The following is a 27,308-nucleotide window of genomic DNA, read 5'->3' as shown; positions in this document are numbered from 1 at the left end:
TTAATGAACATCATAAAATGATGTTGTTTTAAGCCACTAAGTTAAGGCTGTCAATTTATCAGGGTTTGCCAGAGAAGCAGACCAATAGAATATCATCTATATCTGTATCTATATCTATATAGATTATAGATCTATATATAGATCTATAGATCTATACATAATTTGATATAGGTCTATAGATATCAATCTATGTATAATTTGATATAGAGCTATATCAAATTCCGTCTATATAATCTCTACAGGATTTACATATTCAATAGAATATATGTATCTCCTATTGTTCTCTTTCTTTGGAGAATCCCTTCCACCCCACCATATAGAAAGATTTATTTTAAGGAACTGGCTCACACAATTCTGGAGGCTGGCAGTAGCTCCAGTCTGAAGGCAGACTGCAGGCAGAATTCCGTCTTCTTCTGGAGAGGTCAGTCTTTTTCCTCTGTAGGCCTTCAACTGATTGGATAAGGCCCACTCACATTATGGAGAATAATCTACTTTACTCAAAGTCTACGGATTTAAGTGTTAACCTCATCTAAAAAGATACCTGAGAGCAACATCTAGACTAATGTTTGACCAAATATCTGAGCACCATGGTCTAGCCAAGTTGACATGAAATTAACCCTTGCAGGCTGGTTGGTTATGCAGTAGCAGGTAACCAAGATAGCTTCTCACAGCTGCCGTGTGTGTCGTAACATTCCAAGTGGCTAGTAATATGCCTCATTTTCCAATTCCATTTGGAATTGAAATGAGGAGAAAGGGAGGTGGGAGATCCTCATCTCCTTTTCTCCCCATCCCCTGCTTTTTTAATACGGAGACCTTTTGGGTTTGGTGTTCTGCAGAGCACCTCTTAAGAAGCTCGGGCCCAGGGTTGGAGTCACACACAACCAAGTCTAACTCGTGACGGTACCAACTCCTAGCTATGTGACCTGGGGCTATTTATGTCGACTCTCTGAGCCTCAGTATCCGCATGTATATCGTGAAGTAATCATACTGGGCTCAGTGATGTTGCAAGGTACAACTTAATTGAGCCATGGAGAGGACTCAGTCCAGTACCTGGGCAAATGGTTTTTATTCTTATTTTATTTATTTATGTATTTTTATTATTTACCAGTAGACCTCAAATTTTACCCATCTGTGCTGCTGCTCTCTCTCTTTTTTGGCGGGGGGGACAAGGTCTGGCTCTGTTGCCCAGGCTGGAGTGCAGTGGCTCACTGCAACCTCTGCCTCCTGGGCTCAAGCCATCCTCCCACCTCAACCTCCCTAATAGCTGGGACTTAGGCGTTCACCACCACACCTGACTAATTTTCGCATTTTTTGAAGAGATGGGGTTTCGCCATGTTGCCCAAGCTGGTCTCAAACTCCTGAGCTCAAGTGATTCTCCTGCCTTCGCCTTCCATAATGCTGGGATTACAGGCGTGAGCCACGGCGCCCGGCCTGCTCTCTCTTTTAACACCTTAATTGTGATGTTCAGGTTCCCATCCCACTCGATTTCCAGAAGATTCTCTCCATTCCCCTTTCCCTTTCTTCCTTTCCGTTTGCTTTTTTTGTTTTGTTCTGGTTTTCGTTTTTTTCTACTTTTCACTTTCCTTTGTACGACCAGGTTTCCCTCGCTGGGGAGCACGGGCATGCTCCGCAGATCCATCTTGCCTGTCACTGTAGCCAGCTGCGCTCTCTGGACCGCTGCCTCACATTTCCCACGAGGCGCGGCTCTCTCCCCGCTTCAGCTCCCCTCCTTCTGCCTCCAGCTGCTGCTGCTCCACCAGGTGCACCTTCCCCTCCCCTCGGACCCAGAACAGACCCTCTCCTCATTGTCTACAGCACCAGCAAAGAACAGGCCGCAGCTTTTATGCTGAGTCTACTGAAAGTTCCAGGATGATAGAAGGGAAGGAGGCATGAAGTGTTGCTCCCAACTACTCCTGCAGGCAATGTGCTCAGAGCCCAGGGCCTTCACTGGACACACACGTTCACAGAGCATGGGCCTGGGTGGTCAGGGCAACGAATTTCTTGGAACCCATGCCCACCGCGGCCCAGTCGAAGGTCTGCCTCTCCACAGCCTCATTGTCTGACCTCATTCCAGAATGCTGGCAGTGGAAATTTCCACTCCCTTTGGGAAAAATCTGGCCCTATTGTCAGGGGGTATGCTGCCCTGGGGCCCTTTGTATTAGTCAGGGTTTTTCAGAGAAATAGAAGATATACAGTCTCTCTCTCTCTCTCTCTCTCTCTCTGTGTGTGTGTGTGTGTGTGTGTATCTCCATATGTAGATTTATAATAAGGAATTGGCTTACGTGATTATGAAGCCGAGAAGTCCAGACTCAGAAAGACTGATGGTATAATCCCATAGTTCCAGTCTGAGTCCAAAGGCCTGAGTACCAGGAGAGCTGATGGTGTAAGTTCCAGTCTACATCCCAGTTTGAAGGCAGAAGAAAACTGATGTCCCAGCTTAGAGACAATCAGGGAGGGAGAGAGAGAGAGAGAGAGAGAATTCTTTCTTTCTCAGCCTTTTCTTTTTTAAAAAACTTTATATTTATTTATTTATTTATTTATTTGAGATGGGGTCTCACTTTGTTGCCCAGGCGGAGTGCAGTGACACAGTCATGGCTCACTGCAGCCTCTATGTCCCCGGCTCAAGTGATCCTCCTGCCTCAGCTTACCACGTAGCTGGGACTACAGGTGCACATCACCACACTTGGCTGATTTTAAAATTTTTTTTGTAGAGACAAGGTCTCTTTATGATGCCCACATTGATCTCAAATTTCTGAGGTCAAGTTATCCTCCCACCTCGGCCTTCCAAAGTTTTGGGATTACAGGTGTGAGCCACCACACTGGGCCTCAGCCTTTTATTCTATTCAGGCCTTCAGTGGATTAGAGAAAGCCCACCCACACTGGGGAGGGCTTTCTTACTCAGTCTGCTGATTCAAATGTTAAGCTCATTCAGAAACACTCTCACAGACACACCCAGCAATAATGTTCAACCAAATATCTGGGCACCCTGTGGCCCAGTTAAACTGACACAGGAAATTAACCATCACAGCCTCATTTGTAATCTGAGCCCAGCTTCCCATCACTGGCACATGGCTCACTCCTTCTCTTTTTTTTTTTAGAGTCACCCCCACTTTCTTTTCCTCCAAGAGTCATTTTCTGACTCCCTCACCCTTGCTAAAAAATGTCATCTCCAAAGTGCTCATTCCCATGTAACTGCCACCACCTGACCCTGCTATTTTCTTTTTTGTTTGTTTGAGATGGAGAGTCTCACTCTGTCACCCAGGCTGGAGTGCAGTGGTGCCATCTCAGCTCACTGCAACCTCTGCCCCCTGGGTTCAAGCGATTCTCCTGCCTTAGCCTCCTGAGTAGCTGGGATTACAGGACCCTGCCACCACGCCTGGCTAATTTTTTTTTTGTATTTTTAGTAGAGAAGAGGTTTCACCATGTTGGCCAGGCTGGTCTCAAACTCCTCACCTCAAGTGATCCACCCCCTTGGGCCTCCCAAAGTGCTGGGATTATAGGCATGAGCCACCATGCCTGGCCCCCAACCCTGCTATTTTCTTCATGACACTTAGTACAATCTGGAATGTTCTTGCTTATTTTTCCTGTTTATCATCTGTGTTTCCAACTAAAATATAAGTTCTGTGAGGACATGGATCTTGTCTATTTTGTTCTTCACTGCGTCTTCTCATGCCTCAGTGATGGCACAAAGTGGGTTTCAATAAACATTTTTTTTTTTTGCCAGCTCGGGCAACATGGCAAAACCCCGTCTCTAAAAAAAAATACAAAAATTAGTTGGGCATGGTGGCACACTCCTGTAGTCCCAGCTACTCAGGAGGCTGAGGCAGGAGTATCACCTGAGCCTGGGAGTTTGAGGCTGCAGTAAGCACTGATCACACCACTACGCTCCAGACTGGGTAACAGAGCAAGACCCTGTCTCAGATAAATAAATAAATAAATAAATAAATAATTTTTTTTTATGAATGAATGAATGAACATGGATTCTTATTGTTCAATTTCGTAGCTTCATGTGAACTTGCCATTTAACCTCCTCCTCTCCCTAATCCAACAGACTTCAGCAAAGTGCACAGACATGTCTTGGATGAATGGATTCTTTTTCTGGGTGGCAGTTACGGGAAAGGGCTGAATATCATATCCAAATCAATGGTGATTAACAGAGAAAACCCATATGGAAACAGGAGCCTGTAACCAGGAGGGACCATGGTGGCATAACCCCCCAGGGATTTACAGGAATCCCAGTGGAGCTTTGGAATCTCCCAGGGCATGGAGTGAGGCTTGAGCCAGGCTCTTGAGGAACCTGAACACTTCACCTCACTTCTTCCTCAAAGGATGCCGTATTACCTTGGGCTGCTTGGGTAACAAAATACCACAACTGGATAGCGTATGCAACAGAAACTTACTGTCTCACAGTTCTGGAGGCTTGAGGTCCAAGATCAAGGTGTTGGTAGGGTTGGTTCCTTCTGAGAGCTGTCAGGGAATAACCTGTTTCAGGCTCGTCTACTTGGCTTGTAGAAGGCCATCGTCATGTCCACATGACATTTTCCCTGTATGCATATCTGTGTTCAAATACCCCCTTCTTAAACAGACACCAGTCATATTGGATTAGGACCTATTCTAATGACCTTATTTTAACTTGGTTATCTATTTTTTTTTTTTTTGAAACAGAGTCTCATTCTGTTGCCCAGGCTGGAGTGCAGTGGCACAATCTTGGATCACTGCAACCTATACTTCCCAGGTTCAAGTGATCCTCCTGCCTCAGCCTCCCAAATACCTGGGATTACAGGCATGTGCCACCACGCCCAGCTAATTTTTGTGTTTTGAGTAGAGATGGAGTTTTGCCATGTTGGCCAAGCTGGTCTCAAACTCCTGAGTTCAAGAAGTCTGCCTGCCTCAGCCTCCCAAAGTGCTGAGATAATAGGTGTGAGCCACTGCACCAGGACTTAACTTGATTCTCTCTTTAAAGACCTAAGGGTCACTGTATTTGTCAGAGTTCTTCAGAGAGACAGAACCAATAGGATGGATGGATGGATAGATAGACAGATAGATAGATGAGAGGGAATTTATTAGGGGAATTGGCTCACACAATTATGGAGACTGAGAGGTCTCACGACAAGCTGTCTGCAAGCTGGAGACCCTGGGATTCTGGTAGCATGGCTCAGTCCAAGTCTGAAGGCCTCAGAACCAGGGAAGCTGATTATGTGACTCACAGTCTGAGGTCAAAGGCTTGAGAACCTGAGATCCGAGGGGAGAGGTGCTGGTTTAAGTCCTGGAGTCCAAAGGCTGGGGAACTTAGAGTTGCCCAAAGACAGGAGAAAAGGAGTGGATCTAAGTCCAGCAGACAGATAGACATATTTGCCTTTCTCTGGTTTTGTTCTCTCTGGGCCCCTAGCAGATTGGATGGTGCCTGCCCACACTGAGGATGGCTTTTCCCCATCTAGTTCACACTGACTCACATGCTAATTTCCTCTGGAAATATCTCCACAGACATACCCCAAAATAATGCTTCACCAGGTTTCTAGTTATTCCTTAATGCAGCCAAGTTGACCCCTGTGGTGTTAATATGTACTGGTTTTCGTCCATGGTTCCTGGCTCATAACTCCCATAGCCCTTGTTACAGGCTGTTTTAAGAATGGTGTGTGTCGGCCTCGTGGGTAGCCTCGTGGGTGGGCCTCTGACTTTCTCCTGCCCTCTTTTCACTCTAATGTTCCCCCACCTTTCTGACTATGGATCTTAAGACCCTCCCATTAGAGGGTCCCACCCTATATCCTAGGGGAAGGAATGGTGATATCATGAAGCTTCCAGAAAACCCAAGAGGGACAGGGTTTGGGGAGCTTCCAGATAGTTGAACATGTGAAAAGAAAATATCTTGGGCCCCCCCAAAACCACTAAGCTAAAGGGAAAAGTCAAGCTGGGAACTGCTTACAGCAAACCTGCCTCTCGTTCTATTCAAAGTCACCCTTCTGCTCACTGAAATAAATATATATCTGATGGCCTCCTTTGGAGAGGCTCATCAGAAACCTAAAAGAATGCAACCATTTGTCTCTTATCTACCTATGATCTGGAAGCCCCCTTCCCACTTCGAGTTGTTCCACCTTTCCAGAAGGAAGCAATGTTCATCTTACAACATATGTTGATTGATGTTTCATGTCTCCCTAAAATGTATAAACCAAACTGTGCTCTGACCACCTTGGACACATGTTGTCAGGACCTCCTGAGGCTGTGTCACAGGCGCGAGTCCTCAACCTTGCCAAAATAAACTTTCTAAATTAACTGACACCTGTCTGAAAGTTTCGGGGTTCACAAACACATGGAGGCTCCCAGAGGGTGGTGCCCAGGGGGCACGAAAGCTCTGCACCACTACCCCTACCTCGCCCTATACAGCTCTTCATCTGAATCCTTTGCAATATCCTTTATAATAAATTGGTAAATGCAAGTAGGTGTTTCCCTGAGTTTTGTGAGCCACTCCAGCAGACTAATCAAATCCAAAGTGGGGGTTGAAGCCGGTCTGCCAGAAGTTCCAAACTTGCAACTGGTGTGTGTGTGTAGAAAGGCAGTCTTGGGGACTAAGCCCTCAACCTTTGTGATATGATACTATCTCCAGGTAGATGGTGTCAGAACTGAATTAGAGGACACCCAGCTGGTGTCCGCTGCTTGGTATGTGGGGAAACCGCCCCCCACATTTGGTCACAGAAGCCTTCTGTGTTGATGATGGTTGTAGTGTAAGAGTAGAGGAAAAACGCAGTTTGAGGAGAGTTTTCCCCTACACATCACCTAAAATTAACCGTCACAGTCACATTTTGAAGTACTGTGGGTTACGATGTCAAGCTATACATTTAGGGGGAGAAAACAATTTAACCCCTAACAGATGCTAAAATGGCCACTTCCAAGCTGCTCCAGGAAGAGTGTGGGGTGTCCTGTAACCCCTAACCCAGAGGAATACTATGATGGATAGATAAAAGCAAAGTATTTCATTGCCTTTATCTGCTCAGCATCCGTCTCCCTTTTCCTGGGTACACACCCTGACTTTTCTTTGAGGACTCACCCCATGATGCCCTTAGCCCATATGGTTCAGATAGAATCGGTCCCACCGCAGATACAAGATAGGGTATGCTTGCTGGGCACGGTGGCTCATGCCTGTAATCCCAGCACTTTGGGAGGCCTAGGGGGCAGATCACTTGAGGTCAGGAGATCCAGACCAATCTGGCCAACTTGGTGAGACTCTGTCTTTACTAAAAATACAAAAACATTAGCCGGGCTGATGGTGCAGGCACATTTAATCGCAGCTACTCGGGAGACTGAGATGGTAGGATCACTTGAACCCTGGAGGTGGAGGTTGCAGTGAGCCATGATCCTGCCACTGCACTCCTGCCTGGGCAACAGAGCGGGACTCCATCTCAAAAAAAAAAAAAAAAAAAAAAAAAAAAAAAAAAAAAAATTGGGCATATGACCCAGGTCTAGCCAATCAGCGTATTTCATCCTCCAGCCACAGTGATTGGTTCCCTCTGGGCACGTGACCAAAACTGAGCCAGTGAGACTTAATTCTAGGAGCTGATAGGTTGGAAGCTTAGGAGGGCTGGGGACCATTTTTCCCATGAGAAAGAAGCCAATGACCTAGAGGCAAACAGGTGAGAGATGTAGAGAGAGACTGAGCCCACTGGCATGGTGATAGCCCCTGAATTGAGCTGTGCCTGAAGGTAACTTTAATGGTGGACTTTTCAGTTACAATACAGTCCCTTTTTGGTTTAATGCCATTTCGATGTGGGGTTAAGTGATTTGTAACCCAAAGTGTTCTAATCAATGTAATTATGCCTCCTCCTCCCTCCTGTTTGTGTACCTCAGTCATTCCAGGAAGCCGCCAGTAGGAAAACTTCACCAAGGAAAAGAGAATTTCTTTCAGCCTTCCTGCATTGTCTCAAAAGAGCCCGGTTTAAAGCCCCAGTGGAGATGCCTGTAATTGGCCAATGAGAGCCAGCGGCCGGGTTGGGGATGCGTGCCAATAACTAATTCAAGCAGGCAAAACTCTCGGGGTTTTATAATTATGTGAAAAGACCTAAGATTTCTGTGAGCCAGGGGTCAGCAAATTAAAATTCTCCCAGGAGCTAAGGGCTTCTGAATGCCTGTTTCTGATAATCTTGTTTATGTCCTGGGGTAAATAAATCTGTCTTTTGTTCTGTGTTATTCAACTCTCAGCACTGTTTGTAATTAAAGGGGTGGAGGGTGGAGAAATGAGTGAGTTCTTTAATGGGCTCTGTTCTGGGTCACATGGAGTAAGAAAGAAAAGGCCCTCGTGAGCAGGGGTTGGGGTGGCCTGCTCTGCCCTGGGAAATGGTGATAAAACACTGGGTAGCTGTTGATCAAGTGCCAAAGGGGAGGAAATCCATCATCATTAGCGTAATCAATGAGCACAGGCTGAGCCCCCACTGCCTTGTGCTAGGGTTCCCCTGAGATATGGAAAGAAGCAGATGGAATGTCTGGTTTCAGAAGTTACCTCATGTCAAGAATCTCCAGGCAGAAGGGTCACTCACCCTCTCCTTTCCCTCACCTGCGACTCTGGGGGTTGAGGAGAGGACAAAATAGAGCAAACAGAATCCTTCCAGATGGTCAGATGATCCTGGCTTATAACAGGGTAGGATAGAATTAGGTTAATGAACACAGAACACAAATAATAACAATAACAGATACCACAGCTAACACATGTTGAGCCAGGCACCGTGTTAAGTGCAATATATACATGATTTCTTTCTTTCTTTCTTTTCTTTCTTTCTTTCTTTCTTTCTTTCTTTCTTTCTTTCTTTCTTTCTTTCTCTTTCTTTCCTTCTTCTTTCTTTCTTTCTTTCTTCTTTTTTTCTTTTTTTTTTTGACAGGGTCTCACTCTGTTGCCTAGGCTGGAGTACAGTGGCAAGATCTCGGCTCACTGCAACCTTCGCCTCCCGGGTTCAAGCTATTCTCCTGCCTCGGCCTTCTGAGTAGCTGGGACTACAGGCACATGTTACCATGCCCAGCTAATTTTTGTATTTTTAGTAGAGACAGGTTTTCACCATGTTGGCCAGGCTGGTCTCGAACTCATGGCCTCAAATGATCCACCCACCTTGGCCTCCCAAAGTGCTGGGGTTATGGGTGTGAGCCACCACGCCTGGCCTATACATGATTTCTTTTAATACTCTCAAGAATTGCTTGTTACAGGCACAGTAGCCTGAATTTTATGGATGAAGAAATGGAGACCCGTTTCTTTATGGATGAAGAAATTGAGAGAAGTTAAGCAACTTTCCAGAGGCTCCCCCCAGCGGGTAAGTGATGAAGCCGGCCCTCATATCCAAGTTCCTGATTACAAAACTGCACTTCTGCCAACTGCATTGTGCCGCCTGCGTTGTGCCTCCCGCAGCTTTCCTCTGCCCTTTGTAGCTTTTCTACTCTTCCACCTAGTCTTGTCTCGCTGAGTCTCAGGGTTTTGTTTTTTTTTTTTTAATCTGTAAAATGGGGATAACAACACTTTTTTTGTAGCAGGGTGCTTGGATGCTAACAACAGAAATAGACTTTGGTGAATGTAAGCAAAAATAGAATGTAGAAATGAGCCATCAAGGCATGAAAAGAGGTGGAGGAAACTTAATGGAATGCACATTGCTAAGAGGAAGAAGCCAACTGAAAAGGCCACACATGGTATGATTTCAGTGATGTGACATTTTGCAAAAGGCAAAATGATGGGGACAGTAAAAGGATTAGGGGTTGCCAGGTGTTAGGGCGGAGGAAGGGATGAGTAGGTGGGATTTTCAGGGCAGCAAAACGACTCTGCATGAGACTGTACTGGTGGGCACATGTTATTACGGACTTTGGGTGATGATATGTCAATGTAGGTTCGTCATTTGTAACAAATGGACCACTCTGTGTGGGATGTTGACAGTGGGGGAGGATGTTGGGGGAAGGGGATATATGGGAAATCTGTATCTTCCTCTCAATTTTGTTGTGAATTTAAAAGTCTATTTTTTAGAAATGAAATATATTGAAAGGATCATGGGGAGCTCACGGATTTCTAGCCTCTTTTGCTCTTGTGGAGGGAGACAGGTCCAGCTCCTACCAAGAACTGCCCAGTGGGGGATTTTCCTCCTACAGAGGAAGGGTGTTCAGATGCTGAGTACCCAAAAATATGCCCCCAACCCCATCCCAGTAAGGTTTTGTGGTGATGGATGTTTTCAGCACCAGACATGACACACAGTAAAAGCCCAGTAAATGGTAATTATTCTTATTCTTATTAATAATAATATCCAGGAAGAGGCTGCTCAGCCTGTCTCCATGCCTGTGGTATAAATTCTAGGCCACTCTTCCTGTGGGATGATTTAGACTTCCTTTATGAACAGAGACACAAACTAAGCCAATATACCCACAGGACAGAAGGATACTGGCATGTCTGCAGATTGGTCACTAAAGCGTGTCCTAAATTGCAAAGAAATCAAAACAGATTGCATCTAATTTCTCACTGTTCCAAGCAAGAAATTACCTTTTTAAGTGGAACACCATGACTTTCAAGCTGTTTGCAAACACAGTTTGTTTTTGTTTTTTTTTTTTTGGAGTGTTCCGTCTTGGGCTTGGGTTGGCTTTCTTAAGTGGATTGTTTGTTTCTATGGGGTTAACTGGGTTTTCAGAGAGAAGAGGCACAAGAATCCACTTCTCTCACTTCTTCTTCAAGCTGTTAGGAGCCTGGTGGGTCCCATTTCTCTTACAGGTTGTTGAGTGGGTTATGATAGGCAAAACATAGGCTTTGGAGCCACACAGACCTGGGTTCGAATCCTGACTCTACTGTTTGCTGCTGTACAGTAGTTCCCCCTTATTTGTGGTTTTACTTTTCCCAGTTTCAGTTACCTGTGGTCTGCTGCTGTCTGAACAGAGATGAGTACAGTACAGTGAGATATTTAGAAGATAGACCACATTCACATAACTTATTGCAGTACATTGTTATAATTGTTCTATTTTATTATTAGTTACTGTACCTAATTTATAAATTAAACTTTATCATAGGTTTGCATTATAGGAAAAAATATATATGTATGTAGGGTTCAGTATTATCCATGGTTTCAGGCATCTACTGGGGATTCAGAATAAGGAGAGACTCCTGTAAAGCCTTGGGTGATTCACTTGGCCTCTGTGAGCTCTGTTTTCTCATCTTAAAAATGGGATAATCATTATTTACTTCCTAGGGACTGCAGTGTCTTTCAGTAGCTGTTGCTTTTTCCTTGGGCTAATGCTAGCCTGCATGACACCATGTTATGAATTAGAACAATTCTAGCAGATGTACCTGGGGCCAGTGTTTATGGCTTGCTCTGTAAGCAGGGCACAGGCAGGATTTTTATCCCTTCGTTATCCACACAGCTGGTGGTGCCCTTGTGCAGCATGCAACCTGCACAACTGTTCATAGTGGCCCTGATTTTTAACTGACTGTTAAGCTTTCTAAACCTTTCTTTTATTGGTAGACGCAGACCCCTTGGCCAAAAAAGATGGGAATATAGCTGAATTCTGACCAAATTATGTGACAATAAACAGTGATTAGTCCAAAGAATGGCCATATGACCCAAACAGTCCAATCAGAGTTTTCACCTGGGACTGATAAACACATGCTGGGAAAAGTTAGCACTCCATGCACTGGGAAAACAGCAACCATGTTCCTCTTCATATGGGAGAGGCCTGTTTGTAGTATGAGTGTCTTAATCTGTTTTGTGTTGCTATAACAATACCACAGACCAGGAAATTTATAAAGAAAAGAAACGTATTTCTTACAGTTCTGGAGGCTGAGAAGTCCAAAGTAGTGGGGCCTATATCTGGCAAGGGCCTTTGTGCTGTGTCATCCCATGAAAGAAGGGTAATTAAGTGCAAGAGCAAGAGGGACTGGAACTTGATATAATAAAGCCACTCGGCCGGGCACGGTGGCTCACGCCTGTAATCACAGCACTTTGGGAGGCTGAGGCGGGCAGATCACGAAGTCAAGAGATCGAGACCATCCTGGCCAACATGGTGAAACCCTGTCTGTACTAAAAATACAAAAATTAGCTGGGCGTGGTGGTGCTCGCCTGTAGTCCCACTACTTGGGAGGCTGAGGCAGGAGAATCACTTGAACCTGGGAGGTGGAGTTTGCAGTGAGCTGAGATTGCGCCATTGCACTCCAGCCTGGCGATAGAGTGAGACTCTGTCACAAGAAAGAAAAACAAAAACAAACAAACCAAAAAAACAAAGCCACTCTTGAAATAACAACCTTAATCCATTCATGAGGTCAGAGCCCTCATGACCCAATTGCCTCTTATTAGGCCCCACCTCCCAACATTGTTGCATTTGAGATCAAGTTTCTAACACATGAACTTTGGGGGACACCTTCAAACCATAGCAAAGATGAAATGAGAGATCAACACGCAAATACAAACAGAGATAAGATAAAGAGAGGTCGTTTCTGGAACCCGTCACTGTTGTCAGTCCTAAAGCTCTTCCTGTGATTTTAAGCTCTAACTCAGTTCTCCTCTCAGTTACATGAGCCCAAACACACCCTTTTTGCTTCAGCTAGTGTGAGTTGGCCGTCTGATACTTGTAACCAAAACTGTCCTGATAACTGAGGAGTTGCTATAAGATGTGTTAGGTGTGGATAATCCTTTGCTCAAAGTGGCACTCCAATACAAAAAAAGTAACTGGGCCTGGTGGCAGGTGCCTGTAATCCAGGCTACTTGGGAGGCTGAGGCAGGAGAATCACTTGAACCCAGGAGGCAGAGATTGCAGTGAGCCGAGCTCATACCACTGCACTCCAGCCTGGGATGACACAGCAAGACTCCATCTCAAAAAAAATAAAAAAATAAAAAAGAAATCAAAGTGGCACTCCACAAATAATAGCTGTATTATTGCCACACTCTACCACGTGGGAGTCCTACCAGTTTGCTTCTTTGGAGTGAAAGGAGGACGTGTTTTATTAGATTTGGGATATCAGATATGCCAATAGCCCTTGATTTCATGCCATGGCAGACATCAGTAATCCATTAGCAGAAAACATTAATTCATAAAGGCTATAGTGTATGGTGTTTTTTTTTTGAGACAGTCTTGCTCTGTGACCCAGGCTGGAGTGCAGTGGGGCAGTCTCGGCTCACTGCAACCTTTGCCTCCCGATTCAAGCAATTCTCCTGCCTCAGCCTCCCGAGTAGCTGGGATTACAGGCACCCGCCACCACGCCCGGCTGATTTTTGTGTTTTTAGTAAAGACAGGATTTCACCATGTTGGCCAGGCTGGTCTTGAACTCCTGACCTTAAGTGATCCACCCGCCTTGGCCTCCCAAAGTGCTGGGATTACAGGCGAGCCACCGTGCCTGGCAGGTGCTTTTAAATTCTTGCCATTTGATTGTTTTTGCTCTACCTGGGAATGGTCTCAGGGTCCTTCCTACTAAGTGCTACGGGCAGTTGCTACTAATCATTTGGAAATGAAATAGGAGATGAAACCAGACATTTTGATTTTTGGCAATTTTTGACAAAATCCATTGCAGTCTATTTTTTAAGCCTCTAACTCATGGAAGCATGCCTACAGAGGTAAGACAATGTTGCTTTAAATTAATGCCAGAAGATAAGGTACTCAGAATAGCACCACAGCAGCCTAAATGGCTAATGAAGTTTGGCAGAAGGTTTTTATGAGCATATGTAGAGCATCTGGGTCAAACAGCAAGCAAATTCCCAATGACACAAGAAAAGATTAGCTGGACTCCACCATCGTATCTGGAATGAAGCTCACTTCCTTGTAATCTTTTGGCGCTGGGGAGAGGGTCTTTGTGAATATTCCATCCAGAGGAAAACTTTTTGGTGGAATAGAAAAAGAAGAAAATAAATTTGAACTAAAAAGAAAGTGTAAAAAATTTCAAAAGTAACACAAAAATGAAGAATGAACACAAAGCTTTAAAAAAGCCTTCCTAATTAATTAGGTTTTCCCATTTTCATTTCCCAGAGGTAATCTATAGTGGAATGTGTGTCTTTCAAGATCTCGGTGCCACAAATAGTACATGCTCAACATAGAAAAATCAGAAAATTCAGATAAGCAAACAGAAAGATAAAGTTCCACAGCTCAGAGATAACCAGGGAGAACATGCTGATGTATTTCCTTTCTGCTGTGTGTGTGTCTGTATGTGTGCGTGTGTGTGTGTGTATGTTTTCAGAAGAAATATTTATTCAATGCCTGTCGTCATGTGACCAGCCTTCTGGGAAAAAAAGGTGAGCAAAATCCAACCTTGGCTGCCAGGTCTCACTGTCTGGTTGTTGCAAACAGTTGTGGCCTTTTCTTCACCATTCCAGGGTCTGCTTGGCTTTGTTTTTCCAATGGAACAGTGAGGATGGTGTAGGAGACTCCTAAGAGGGATGGATCATCTCCAGTGTGCACATTTCCTATGCACAAAGTCCTGTGTAAAGTGCTCACAAGAACTCTAGGATATAGTTCCTATTGTACAGATGAGGAGACTGAGGCTCTGGGAGGTGAAGTCACTTGCCCAAGGTCACCTAGTTCATAAGGGGCAGGGCTACCATGCTGGTTTTCCTGCCATAGCCCTCTTAGGAGTAGGCCAACCCGTGTCCATAGAGAAGTGGGGTGAGCTCACAGTTGCAGGACGGTGGGAGGGATGGCATAGCGCAGGGGTTCAGCAAAAGCCTTCAGAGTTTGATAAATCTGGATTTGAATCTTGACTCTGCCACTTCCAAGTCCCGAACCTCGTTTAGCTCATCTGTGAAATGGGGGATCATTAACCTATTTACCTCATAGAGTGAGGGTTAAATGGGCTCATGTGTGTGAAATGCCTATAAGAGCTCAGGACAAGGTAAATTGCTCAGTAAGTGTTACTGGCTGTTGTCACCATGACTGTTTCTGGAAAACCATGATTTAGGGAGACATATCTTCCTGGTGGGATTAGGTGACACCTGCTCCCCCCAGGGACTGTGGCTCTGTTTCTGTTTCTGATTGACTTGGGCACGGGTTGCTGGCACCATTGTTCCTGGAACTTTGGAAAAAAAGCGAAAGTTGCTCCATAACCCCACAGGCTTCTCTTGTTGCTGTGACAATGGAACTGGGGAGGAGGTGGGACTACAGGGAAAATTTCCCTGAGGAACATTCTAGATGGGTCTGACCCTCTTGCTTCCTAGCATGCTAAGCACCTTCTGAATTCCAAAACTCTCCTGCTTTCTGGCTTTGTGCTCTGTTCACCCCTTTACCCTTTGTCTGAAATTCTTTTCCTCTCTTCTCTCTGCTTACCTGATTGGAACCCTTCTAGTGCCTGGCACAGAGCCTAACACTAAGTCGGTGATGGTTGAAGATTGAATTAATGATGGAAACATTAAAGGCCTGACAGATAGAGTGAGCTGGGGAATGTCGAGGAAGGCACTTCTCTGGGTCTCAGTTACCATCTCTGTATAAAAAGCATAATAATAATACCAACCTCTTGGGTTATTGGGAGGATTAAATATATACTCTATGTAAGGCACCTAGCACAGTGCTCAGTAAGTGATATCTGCAATGGCTGTTCCCGCTCACCTCTCCTTTTTCCTTTTTTGGGGACCTTCCACACCAGAAATCCAGTTTTCCATGTGTGGTCACTTGATGGAGTCAGACAAGAGAAAGATACTCTTTTCGGTTCTGATTTCCTGCCCCGGTCCTGGTGCCTAGGGCATGATATTTAGACACCTCCACTTGCAGCTTCTTCACCCTCGCAGTCCTGTCTTGCTTCCTTTCCGCCTTGTCTCTAACCATGGCCAGTCACAAACCCTGCGACGGGTCCCTCCATTCCCCCTGAAACACTCTCCTCTCTCCTATGTCTTCTGTAGCTTATAGAGTTCCGAAACGGTTAAACAGTAAGAACACAGCAGGACCCCGTAGCTACGCTGGGTGGGGCATTTGATCAGAATTCATGAAAAGTGTCCTAGAGTTGGTTCCTTTTGCTCAGCAGAGCAAATCTGATCAAGCTCAGCCTGGACATAATGTTGGCCAGCAGCCGGGAAAGAAAGACCCACTGATTTCCTCCCCTGGTACAGTGGGGATGGATGAAAGTGGCTATGTAAGTAAGCAGAGTTCTCTGGCCACTCATCCATCTTCAGAGCATTCCTATGTGTGAGGATAGTGTTTTTAGATCACTTTACAGATCCATTTTACAGGTTGAGCAACTGAATCTCAGATAAATTACTGAGTAGAAAACTGATTTGGAGGAAACTGGCATGAAACAAAAGGGGCAGCTATTCTCTTTGACGTTTTGGAAATATGTGAAAATGCTACACTTGCCCCATTGGGAACTGGGATGCCAAATTTGATTTCAGATATAAAGCTCACATGTCACGCAAGATTACCTTTCTCAGGACCCACTGGGGGCAGAACTAGAGCATGAGGAGACAGCAGAAAGGACAAGAAAGGAATCTTCTTATCCGATAATGAAAAAGTATTTTCAGCTCTGACTATGTTTACAGACTGTGTAACTAAGGATTTGTGCCAAAATTCGGAGGTGTCTTCAGTATATAAATGATCTGGCAATGTTTGCAGTAAATTCTGTAAGAGAACCAGAACCGTCTGAACATAACTGAGGAATTGAGAGGATGTCAAAGGAAAATAATGATGATGATGATGATGGTGATAATTACTATTTTTCCGGGGGCCAGTTATCATAATCAGCATATTTAATTTAAATGTAGTTCTGCTTCTCCAAAACTTGAAGGTAGATATTTTTATTTCCATGTTTCAGATGAGGAAATTGAACTTCAGAGAGGTGAAGCGACCTGCCTGAAGTCACACAGCTAGTAAGCAACAGAGCTGCAATTCAAACCCTAATTTGTATGAGCTTAAAGCCCATTCGCCTTCTGTTATATTACCCAGGCCTTGGGTTAGGTCCTAGGGATTCAAAGATGAGTTGAGACACAGTCCCTGCTCTCAAGGAGCTCTGTGTTTTACAGAAAAAGGAGCTAGCTCAAGAGTTCCCTGTTGAAACGTGAATCAGGTATAAATAAAACAGCTCATCTCCATTACCCTTCGGTAAAGAAAGAAACCAGTGAATGCATGGGTTGTGTGTGGATATCCCTTCGTCTTAGTTCTGATTTTATTTTTTTGGCATCTGCATGAGGCGTTCCAGGGCACTTTCCCTAAACCCCAAAGAAACAGAAGTTCTACCTGTGTCTGTACTGTGCCTGGGACCTGAGCTCTGGGTGAGCAGTCCTCTTTGCATTATGATGCTGGTGCAGGCAGCAGACAGTCTTGACTCCCATCCCAACTTCCCTCCCCAACCCACCCTGATGTTTAGCTTCAGAAAGACAAATTAGCAAATCTCCCTCTTGAATTGCTGTCCAACGGGGACAAGAAAGATGCTCTCCCAGGAGCCAGCATCGTGATCACAACATATGCAGTTTTCCTGTGGCTGATGACCCAGCAGTGGTGGTGTGGAGGGGCCCCTCATGCTCCACTCTGGTATGTAGACCTTGCTCTCAGCCACTCATTTCCTCCTCCTGAACTGTCCAGCTCAGGGCTGATAATCAAGTGCAACCCCCTTGGCATTTAGCTCTGAAAGTCTGGTTTAACCTTCACCTGCACAACAGCTCATAATAACAAGAGCAACCACTTATTGAGTGTCTTTTGGAGGCTTTCCATATACAATGCTTATTGTACGCTTTCTCTAAATAGGCTGTATATTGAAAGAGCAGGGCTGTGGGATACAATCATAAAGCTACTTTTGTTGCCCCCTCCCCTATAATCTCAGAACCGGTCCTCTCTGCCTCTGAATGAATGTCAGCCAGGCCCCTTCGCTACAAATTTGTTATGTGTAGGTAATAAAAATGTCATTGGCATCTGTGGTCCCCCAAAACACTTTAGTTCAGTGATTAATGTGTCCAGTCCAGTGCAGGGTCACTCCTCTGACTTCATTTTCTCAGACTTGCTGCAGGCAGAAGCTGCAGTGGGAAATGGGAACCATCAGCTTCGTGAGTTTTCTCTAAAAGAGTGGTAATTTTGCCCTCCAATCTCTTCCTCAGCCAGGCTGCCCTTGACCCTTTAAGGTTGGTGAGGGCACAGTGGGAAGAGACAAGGGGTAGAAAAAGGTCTCGCTTAACTGGGACTGCTGCTGTGAGCTGGGTCCTACAGGATGCCACTCTCTCATGGGGAGTTCGTGTGAACTTTGAAACTCTGTCTCCATTGGCTTTGAAACACAAGATCTTTGTAGGGCTTAGAAAAAAGGAATCAGACACAGCCTCATGTATGCTCAGCTTGGCAAATGGATGCTGTCTTGTGCAAGTTAGAAAAAGCCTTTCCCAGTTGGGTGCTGTGGCTCACACCTGTAATCCCAGCACTTTGGGAGGCCGAGGCAGGCGGATCACGAGGTCAGGAGATCGAGACCATCCTGGCTAACACGGTGAAACCCCGTCTCTACTAAAAATACAAAAAATTAGCTGGGCGCGGTGGCGGGCGCCTGTAGTCCCAGCTACTTGGGAGGCTGAGGCAGGAGAATGGCGTGAACCCGGGAGGCGGAGCTTGCAGTGAGCCGAGATCGCCCCATTGCTCTCCAGCCTGGGCGACAGAGCGAGACTCTGTCTCAAAAAAAAAAAAAAAAAAAAAAAAGAAAAGAAAAGAAAAGAAAAAGACTTTCTCTTTCTCTAGGTTTCTGCAAGCCCGTGTGGGTATGTACATCCTAAGAGCAGAACATGGCTGAATGTCTGCAACACTCTTGAGTGAGAGCTTTTGTTCAGTGCACTGAGGACACGTTCATCTTTAGGGACCCTATATGCACATCTCTTACCTGTAGTTCTCCGGCACTGGAGCTGCACAAGCTTCACATTCCAACTGTCCAGTCATGCATGACATCCCCTCTGGCCTTGGTCCTTCATGGCCCACCTTCACAGAGGCTCATCATACCTGAGAAGATCAGGCAAAACATCTTTCAAATATCCCTAGGTCAGCTTGTTTGTGCATGCTCTCTCTCTATCCCCTGCCCCCCACAGAAAACACTGGCCTTTGGTGGAAGTGCAGTTGCTTGCCAAATTGAAGCCCTCTTCAGCTATCCCTGGGCCCCTTAGATTTCTCAGGTATGAGTCAGACTCCAGTCTACAGGGTTCCCCAATCATTAGGGGACAGAAATCAAGCTCTCCAAGGCCTCTCTGCAAAGCCCCTTTCATTAGGCTTCAGGTGGGAGGAGTGCACCCCTTCTCTCCCCTGAGAGATGACAGTTGGCCTTTCTGCACTGGTGAATGCTGACGGGGCACTGACCACTTCTACTGCTGGTATTAAAATGGGACACATTGTCTCAGTTTGGACTGAGTCCTGTAAGACAGCCATCCCCAGACTTTTTGGCACCGGGGACTGGTTTCGTGGAAGACAATTTTTCCACAGACGGGGTCAGGGGATGGTTTCAGGATGATTCAAGCACATTACTTTTATCGTGCACTTTATTGCTATTATTACATTTTAATATATAATGAAATTATTATATGACTCACCATAATGCAGAGTCCGTGGGAGCCCTGAGTTTGTTTTCCTACAACTAGACAGTCTGATCTGGGGGTGATGGGAGATGGTGACAGATCATCTGGCACTAGATTCTCATAAGGAGCATACAACCTAGATCCCTCGCATGCGCAGTTCACAATAGGGTTTGTGCTTCTATGAGAATCTAATGCTGCGGCTGATCTGACAGGAGGTGGAGCTCAGGCAGTAATGAGAGGGATGCAGAGCAGCTGTAAATACAGATGAAGCTTTACTCGCTCTCCCCCTGCCCACTTCCTGCTGTGTGGCCCTGTTCCTAACAGGCCGTGGACCATTACCAGACTGTGGCCTAGGGCTTGGGGACCCCGCTGTAAGAAAGCCAAGAACAAAACAGTAAATGCCAACTCACCCAATGCTCCAAAGTGAGGTCCAAGACTCTCAACATAACCAGCAAACGAGGTGGCCAGAACTTGTTTCATGTCCCTTTAGCCTTTCCTCTAATTTGAGGGCATAAGAGGGTTGATGTTGAAGTGTGGAGAGGGGAAGAAATTGGAAGGGAGATTTTTTAGATAGAATTGATGGAGTTCTGTGACATGTTCTCTCCCAAAACTGGCAGTAGAAGTGGTCAGTGCCCCATCAGAATTTATCATAGCAACCCTGAAAGGGCAAATGCCATCTCTCAGTATTGTCATCTCTGTGCTTGGGGGCTTTCTCTGAAGATGAGGAAGACCAGTCTGCCCATTCCCAAGGAGACCAGAAGTGCCAAGGAATTAACATCCTCCGGGAGAAGTCATCAGCCAATGACTGATGGGAGTTGGTATATAAAGCTCCGAGATCCCTCACTGCTGAGTTGGAAGCACATTGAGGCATGTATTCTGCATGGTTTCCCAGAGGTCCTAGGAAGTTATTTTTGATGCCCACCAAAATGGTAGTTGGCTTGATTTTACAAACCTTTTATAGGTTTTTTTCCTCTTCCCTGACTCTTTTCCCCCATGATATGGTTTGGCTCTCTGTCCCCACCCAGATCTCATCTTGAATTGTACTCTCATAACTCCCATGTGTTGTGGGAGGGACCCGGTGGGAGATCATTGAATCACGGGGACAGTTTCCCCCATACTGTTCTCATGTTTGGGAATAAATCTCATGAGATCTGATGGTTTTATAAGGGGTTTCCGCTTTCGGTTCTGCCTCATTTTCTCTTTTTGCCACCATGTAAGAAGTGCCTTTTGCCTTCCGCCATGATTGTGAGGCCTCCCCAGCCACGTGGAACTATGAGTCCATTAAACCTATTTTTCTTCCTAGTGTCAGGTATGTCTTTATCAGCAGTGTGAAAACAGACTAATACATCCCACTCCCCTCCGAAATAAAGTACTCGTACTCAAATCCTGATCTCAGGATCCCTGATATGGTCTGGCTGTGTCCCCACCCAAATCTCATCTTGAATTGTAGTTCCCATAATCCCCACGTGTCATGGGAGGGAACTGGTGGGAAGTAATTGCGTCATGGGGTGGTTACCCTCATACTGTTCTCATGACAGCGAGTGAGTTGTCACAAGGCAAAGGGACTTCCCCCTTTGCACGACACTCACCTCTCTTACCTGCCACCATGTAAGAGATGCCTGTTTCACCTTCTGCCATGATTGTAAGTTTCCTGAGGCCTTTCCAGCCATGAGGGACTGTGAGTCAATTAAACCTCTTTCCTTTATAAATTACCCAGTCTTGGGTATTTCTTCATAGCAGTGTGAGAATGGATGAATACAATCCCTTTCTGGTGGAACTCAAACTAAGACAAAGCCCTGTTATTCAGATAATACCTTTATTCCTAGCGCATCTCTAATCCTTTCCTAACTTTGCAAGATGGGTTTCTTTTTTTCTCCAATGAGGAAGCAGAAGATCCATATGACTCTGAAAATATGCTCTTTTCCTCACACCACTCTGCTCCCTAGCAGTTGTAAGCCATTCCCTCCAGCCAGCAGAATACAATTCTTTAATTGGCCACCCATAGCCTCTGTTTAATCTAGCACTTTCTTGATGTTCAGAAGCTTGGTTCTGAATCATTTACTCAATGCTATTCCTCACTGTCCGCTGCATCCTGCCTTTAATACCCCCAACATCTAGTTTCTGTTAGCCCTCTGGATGCAACGCTGGATGCTGTCTCCCTGGCCCTTGACTTTGACTCACCATCCAGCTCCATTGCCCTAGACTTGTCTTGAGAAATACTCTTCCTAGTTGGACTGAGTTCCAGGACTCCTGGTCTTGATACTATCCACTATGGATGATGTTCTGGTTGGTTCATATCATGGCTGTCCCTCTATGTGCTAACAATTCCTATTCTCAGCTGGAGCAAAATGAATTTTTATCCATTACTTAAAATTTGAAAGCATGTCCAGGAAGTTGGGCATACTAGCTGAGCAAGCTGAGTGCCTATCAGAAGAACTTGGACACCACTGCTGGGAATTGGCTAAGTGGGAAGATTTTAATTGTTCCCAGTCTTGTCGCATCCACGTAATTTTCCCTAACGAGCACACACAAAGCAACAAGGAGAGGTGCGGGATTGAATGGCAATTCAATGCCTCATAATGCCAGATGAATTGCAGTGCCTGCTCCACAGTATTGCATTTGCCGATGTCTGGGAGACAGTCTCCATGGATGCTAATTCAATTATGCTGAAACATAGAAGGAAATTGTCAGCCAAATTGCTGCCACGCTGCCGAGCTGTACCTCGCTCTTGCCCCCCGTGCTGTTTCCTGCTGATTCAGCAGCACATGGCAGCTCGTCTAGTCTGGGAATGACCAGGGGCTGTGTTCCACTTGGTATGGTTCTTCAGGCAGACTTCCCATCTTAGACCTCCAAATAGAGAAATGATTCCTTATTAAACTTTTCCTTCCCTTCTTTCACTCTGGCAACACCTCTTGTTACTTACTCATCATCAACAATAAAAATATATGATAAGCTTAAGAGAACTATATTGTTCAACTAGTAAATCTTGATCAAGCATCAGTTAAAGACTGAGAACACAGCAGGGAACAAAAATGGGCATAAATCCATTACTTTAGGAGTTTATGGTCCTGTCTCACTTTCCAAGGAGGGAAGATTATTGGGTCAGTTTGAAGGCTTTCTTTGCTTGCTAGAATCTGGATAATGGATAAATGTGAAAACTCAAAAGAGATAGAAAGGCTCAGTAGATTCATAGGAGAAATTGCTGCATGGGAAGAGAAGAATAGGGAACACAAGCCAGGGGGCATGGCTAGGTTTGGAGATTTTAGGGAGTTCATAAAAGAGAAGAGAAGAATGTAGTGGAGCGTTTTGTGGGGAACACAATGAGAAGAAGGAAGTGCATTTTAAGCTTTGCTCTGTTGTGTGAATGGAATGCCTCTGTGCTCTGTGATATTTTTTAAGAGACTTCAGTAATTGCAGTTTGTGGTATTTTTTTTCTATTTTTTTTATTTTTATTTTTTTAGATGGAGTCTCACTCTGTTGTCCAGGCTGGAGTGCAGTGGCGTGATGTCTGCTCACTGCATCCTCCACCTCCCGAGTTCAAGCGATTCTCCTACCTCAGCCTCCTGAGTAGCTGGGATTACAGGCGCGCACCACCATGGCCAGCTAATTTTTATATTTTTAGTAGAGATGGGGTTTCACCATGTTGGTCAGGCTGGTCTTGAACTCCTGGTCTCGTGATCCACCCACCTCAGCCTCCCAAAGTGCTGGGATTACAGGCATGAGCCACCGTGCCCTGCTGTAATTGCAGTTTTAAACTTGCTTAAAAAAAAATCAGTCAAAAAATATTTATTGAATGCCTACTATGTTCCAGGTACAAGATAGATGCAATCTTTTCCTTATCTGGCATGTCGTTCCAAGTGAAAGAGGACTGAATACATGATAGGTACACATATGAGAAGGATGGAACTTCATCCAGGAAGGCAGAGAAGCCTTCGCTGAGCAAATGAGATTTCTGTTGAACTCTGAAGGATTAGGAGTTTGTCAGGCAAAGAGACGCGGGTGGGGAGTATGGACAGTTTCAGACACAGATAATGGCTTTTGAGAGGGATTCATGGAATGAAAGAATCCAGTTTATTGGCCAAAGCTGTCCTATCAAAAGTAACAATGCTGCGAACTTCTCCACCAGACTCTTCTCAATATCTAGTTTCTAGTTTCAGTGAAATTGAATATTCTCAGGTGAGTTCCTGTAATGTGGGCCTGAATCTGTCTTGCTCCCAACCTCTGCAGCTGATTCTACCCCTGCCACTATTGCCAAGAAAACAAGTTGAGATAAAGCTGATGGTAGATGGGGCAGTGGGCGGAAATTGTTTTTCAGACTGACTGGCTGGCTGCCATAATGGATGTTTCTTTAAATAAGGTTCTGTGCTATGGTGGCTTCAAGGCTTTATATTTATTAGGCACCTATTGTGTACCCAGTTCTGTGTCAAGTCCCAGGAAACAAAAATGAATAGAAGACATGGTTTGGTTCTTGCTAATGTCTGTCACAACTGTAAAAAAGGCTTTCACAGTGTCTTAATGTCCTAAGACTATGACAATGTTACTTGGTAGGTGACTTCCATGGCCCCTTGGAGAGGTCAGACAGACCTGAGTTTGAATATAGGTTCTACCCAATAATAGCTGTATGACTTTAGGCGAGTTAATTCGCCTATGTTTAAGTTTTTCATCTGTTAAAATGAGGATTATAACACCCACCCAAAGGACTGTAGTGAGGCTTAGAGATAGCCTGTGTGTCACTCACCTGGTGAATAAGCGGGAATCTGTTGAGTGTGAGAAGACACCCTCACTGTTTTCTCCACTGTCCATTGGCAAGGCTTTGATGAGTTGAAGCTTCCTCTGCCCGTGGGTAAAATTTTGAGCATCCCCCATCACTTTGCTGGTGATTCCTGGATAATAAAATGTCCTGAAGTCATTTTTTCTCACAGAATAGTTCTGTGTCAGTAATTAAAATGCCTGCCCTTAAGTAATGGTTAAAACTCCAAGTTTCATTTAAAGTTAAAGCTTCTTTCAGACAAACCAACTGTTTTTTTTTAAAAGACATTTCTGAAATAATTGGAGAAATTTGAACAGTAACTGAATAGTAGATGAAATTAAGGTATTCTTAATTGAGTAATGGTACATATGATATGTGGATATTTACACTGAATTACTAAAGATGAAGTAAGGTGGTGTCTGAGATTTGCTTTTCAATAACTAGTGGTTTGGGGGTAAAGGGTTGGGGTATAAGTGAAACAAGAATGATCATGTTTATTTTATTATTTTTTTGTTATCCTATCCCCTACTTTTATAAGTGCTTGAAAACTTATACAATAAAAGTTTGAAAAAGATTTTAAAGCATCTTTCCTAAACAACCTTATATAATTGGCATGTTGTATAGCACATAAGTCTAGTGGGTATTGTTTATATAATATACATTGTCAATCTATGTATTTATTATAACAGTTCTTTGGCCGATGGCAGTGGTCTGTTGCTTTAATAAAATCAGCATATTTATTATATTGGTAGATGAACTTCTGTGATAACCCCCTAATTATCTTCTCCTCCTGGTATTCACATCCTGTGTAATCACACCCCCTTGGGGCTGGACCTAGTGACTTTGTTCTGATGAATAGAATACAGTAAAAATGATGGAATGTCACTTCCAATATTAGATTATAAAAGACTGTCTTTTGTCTGGCACTACCTCTCTCCAGCTTTTCTCTCTTGCTTATTCTGAAGAAACTAGCTGCCTTGTTGTGAGTTACTCTGTGGAGAGACCCACATATTAAGGAATTGAGAGCATGACCACTGGCCAACAGCCCTGGAGTGATTGAATGTTTCCAAAAACCACTCACATGAGCTTGGAAGAGGATCATTCCCTGTTCAAACCTTCAGCTGAGACTGCAGCCCTGCCGATACCTTGATTGCAACCTGGTGAGAGATCCTGAGCCTGTGGACTCAGCTCAGCTGTGCCTGGATTCCTGACCCACAGAAACTGTCAGATAATAGCTGTTTTAAACTACCAAGTTTTGGGGAAATTTGTTATGCAGTAATAGACAACAAATAGATTATATAATGACAAACTTCAGATAAATGGAGGTACAGTTCTTGGAGGGGGCACTTTTTTTTCTAGTTCAAACAAAGAAGTAGTATCAGTATGGGTTAGCAATAGCCCTGGTCACCCCTCTCTCAGCTCAGATGTTGGGGAAGGGGTTTGTGGTTGGCTTCCCTAGGTCCTCACCTTTTCTCTGATTGCTAGCCAAAGGCCCAAGGGAGCAGAGGGAGGAGAGGTGAGGGCAGATAAGGGCTCTCTTGACCAGTAGTGTCACAGTTTGGCATTGGTGCTCTCTGCCTGGCAGGTATTTAAACTTCCTTCAGGTTTGGCAAGTGATCAAAGCTGAGTCAATTCTTTGAGGTGTATTGTGGATTCTTTGAGGTCCCTGTTAGTGGCGTCCAAGCTGCACAGTCCCCCAATTGTTCACCTGAGAACTGTGTTCAGGTGGGGATTCTTCAGTTCCCTTCTTGTGGTGCCTCTTTCCCAGATCCCATGCCAGGTGGTAGCTGTGAGTACCTCTTTCTACTCCTTTCAGGTGGGATGCTTCTAAGACACCTCCATTCCAGTTTCTGCACATCTGCTTGACTCATGGGAAGCTCATGCATCCTTGGCACCTGGATCAGGGTAAGTCCTGCTTCTAGTGCTATCCTCAATCCTCATCCTGAGATCTTGATAGACTCCAGCCATGGTCTGACTAATCTATACATTTTTCAGGTCTCAATCAGATGCCAGTCTCCCCAGACTTCAGGGAATTCACAGCAAACTAGAGATATTTCCTGTAAGTTCCTCTCACCAGGCAAGGCTGTGGTCAGGAGTCATTGCCTCTCTCCTCTTCCAAGGGGACTGAGACTAACTTCATACTGGACTACTTTCTCCAGAAAAATCCTCTCCCCAGTTTCCAACTTCAGCCTTTTCAGAGATGGCCGTTGGACCAAGAGTCAGAAAACTATTTCCATTTAGACCCTTTGCAAGGTTGGAAATGTCAGGTATTTGAACATTTCATTTTGTTTTTGGCCCATGGAGCCTCAACTGAAACCAAGACCCAAATATTCCATTTTAGCATCCTGTTATATGCATACAGTTGCTGTTCAGTCCATGGTGCTTTGTAACTTTTACATTGTTGTGGGAGATTTACTGCACTGATGGACCTCATCAATGGTATCCACACTCTTTGCCATGGCTTGTTAGCCCCTCTCATCAAGGGTTGAAGTCTATTTCCCAATCCTTGGATTTGGGCTAGTCTTGTGATTGCTTTGACCAACAGAATGTGGCAGAAGGAACATTATACCTTTTCTGAGCCTGGGAACAAGAGACCCTGAATGATTTTGGCCTGTCTCTTGGAGTCCTCCTGCTGTCCTGTGAATAAACCTGTGGGCGGAATGACAGACTATGTGAATAAGAGCAGAATCAGCTCAGTTGTCCCAGATGTGTGAGAAAGCCCCACCAAGATTGGCAGAGCCACCTAGCCTCACCACAGAAATATATGCAAACCCCACCAAGCTCAGCTCAGATGATCAGAACTGCCCAGCTGACCCACTGACTTGTGAGTGAAAATAATCGATGGTTACCGTACGCGCTGAGGCTTTGTGGTTGTTTGTTACGCAGCATTATGGTAACCGATACATTGTACTGGGTAGCTAATGAGGGAGTGTTTTTTGAGCAGAGGACCCTCTCAAATATCAGGGGACAAAGCTGACTGCTGGCTTGGCCTTGTCATCCATGCACATCCCTTCCGGAGGAAGACTGTTTTTCTTTTCCTTAGGCACCCTCAGCTTCAGCCTGGATAGATTCCTCCTGGGCTTGTCAAAACTTTCCAGAATGCAGTACAGCAAACAGGGATT

The 27,308-nt window shown here is 44.9% G+C and overlaps 1 long non-coding RNA gene across 1 annotated transcript; it reads left to right on the top strand.

Moving 5' to 3' along the window:
• Positions 1–6,864: 6,864 nt before the first annotated feature.
• Positions 6,865–27,234, top strand: LOC130540686 (uncharacterized). Its single transcript, XR_008954678.2, has 4 exons — positions 6,865–7,625; positions 8,865–9,287; positions 25,127–26,091; positions 26,182–27,234. It is a non-coding gene; the product is annotated as an uncharacterized LOC130540686 (long non-coding RNA).
• Positions 27,235–27,308: the final 74 nt, after the last annotated feature.

This window comes from Pan paniscus, chromosome 10, assembly GCF_029289425.2.
Source record: "Pan paniscus chromosome 10, NHGRI_mPanPan1-v2.0_pri, whole genome shotgun sequence".
NCBI lineage: Eukaryota > Metazoa > Chordata > Mammalia > Primates > Hominidae > Pan > Pan paniscus.
Note: the sequence above shows the minus strand (reverse complement) of the source record. Positions and strands in the feature narration are given on the sequence as shown.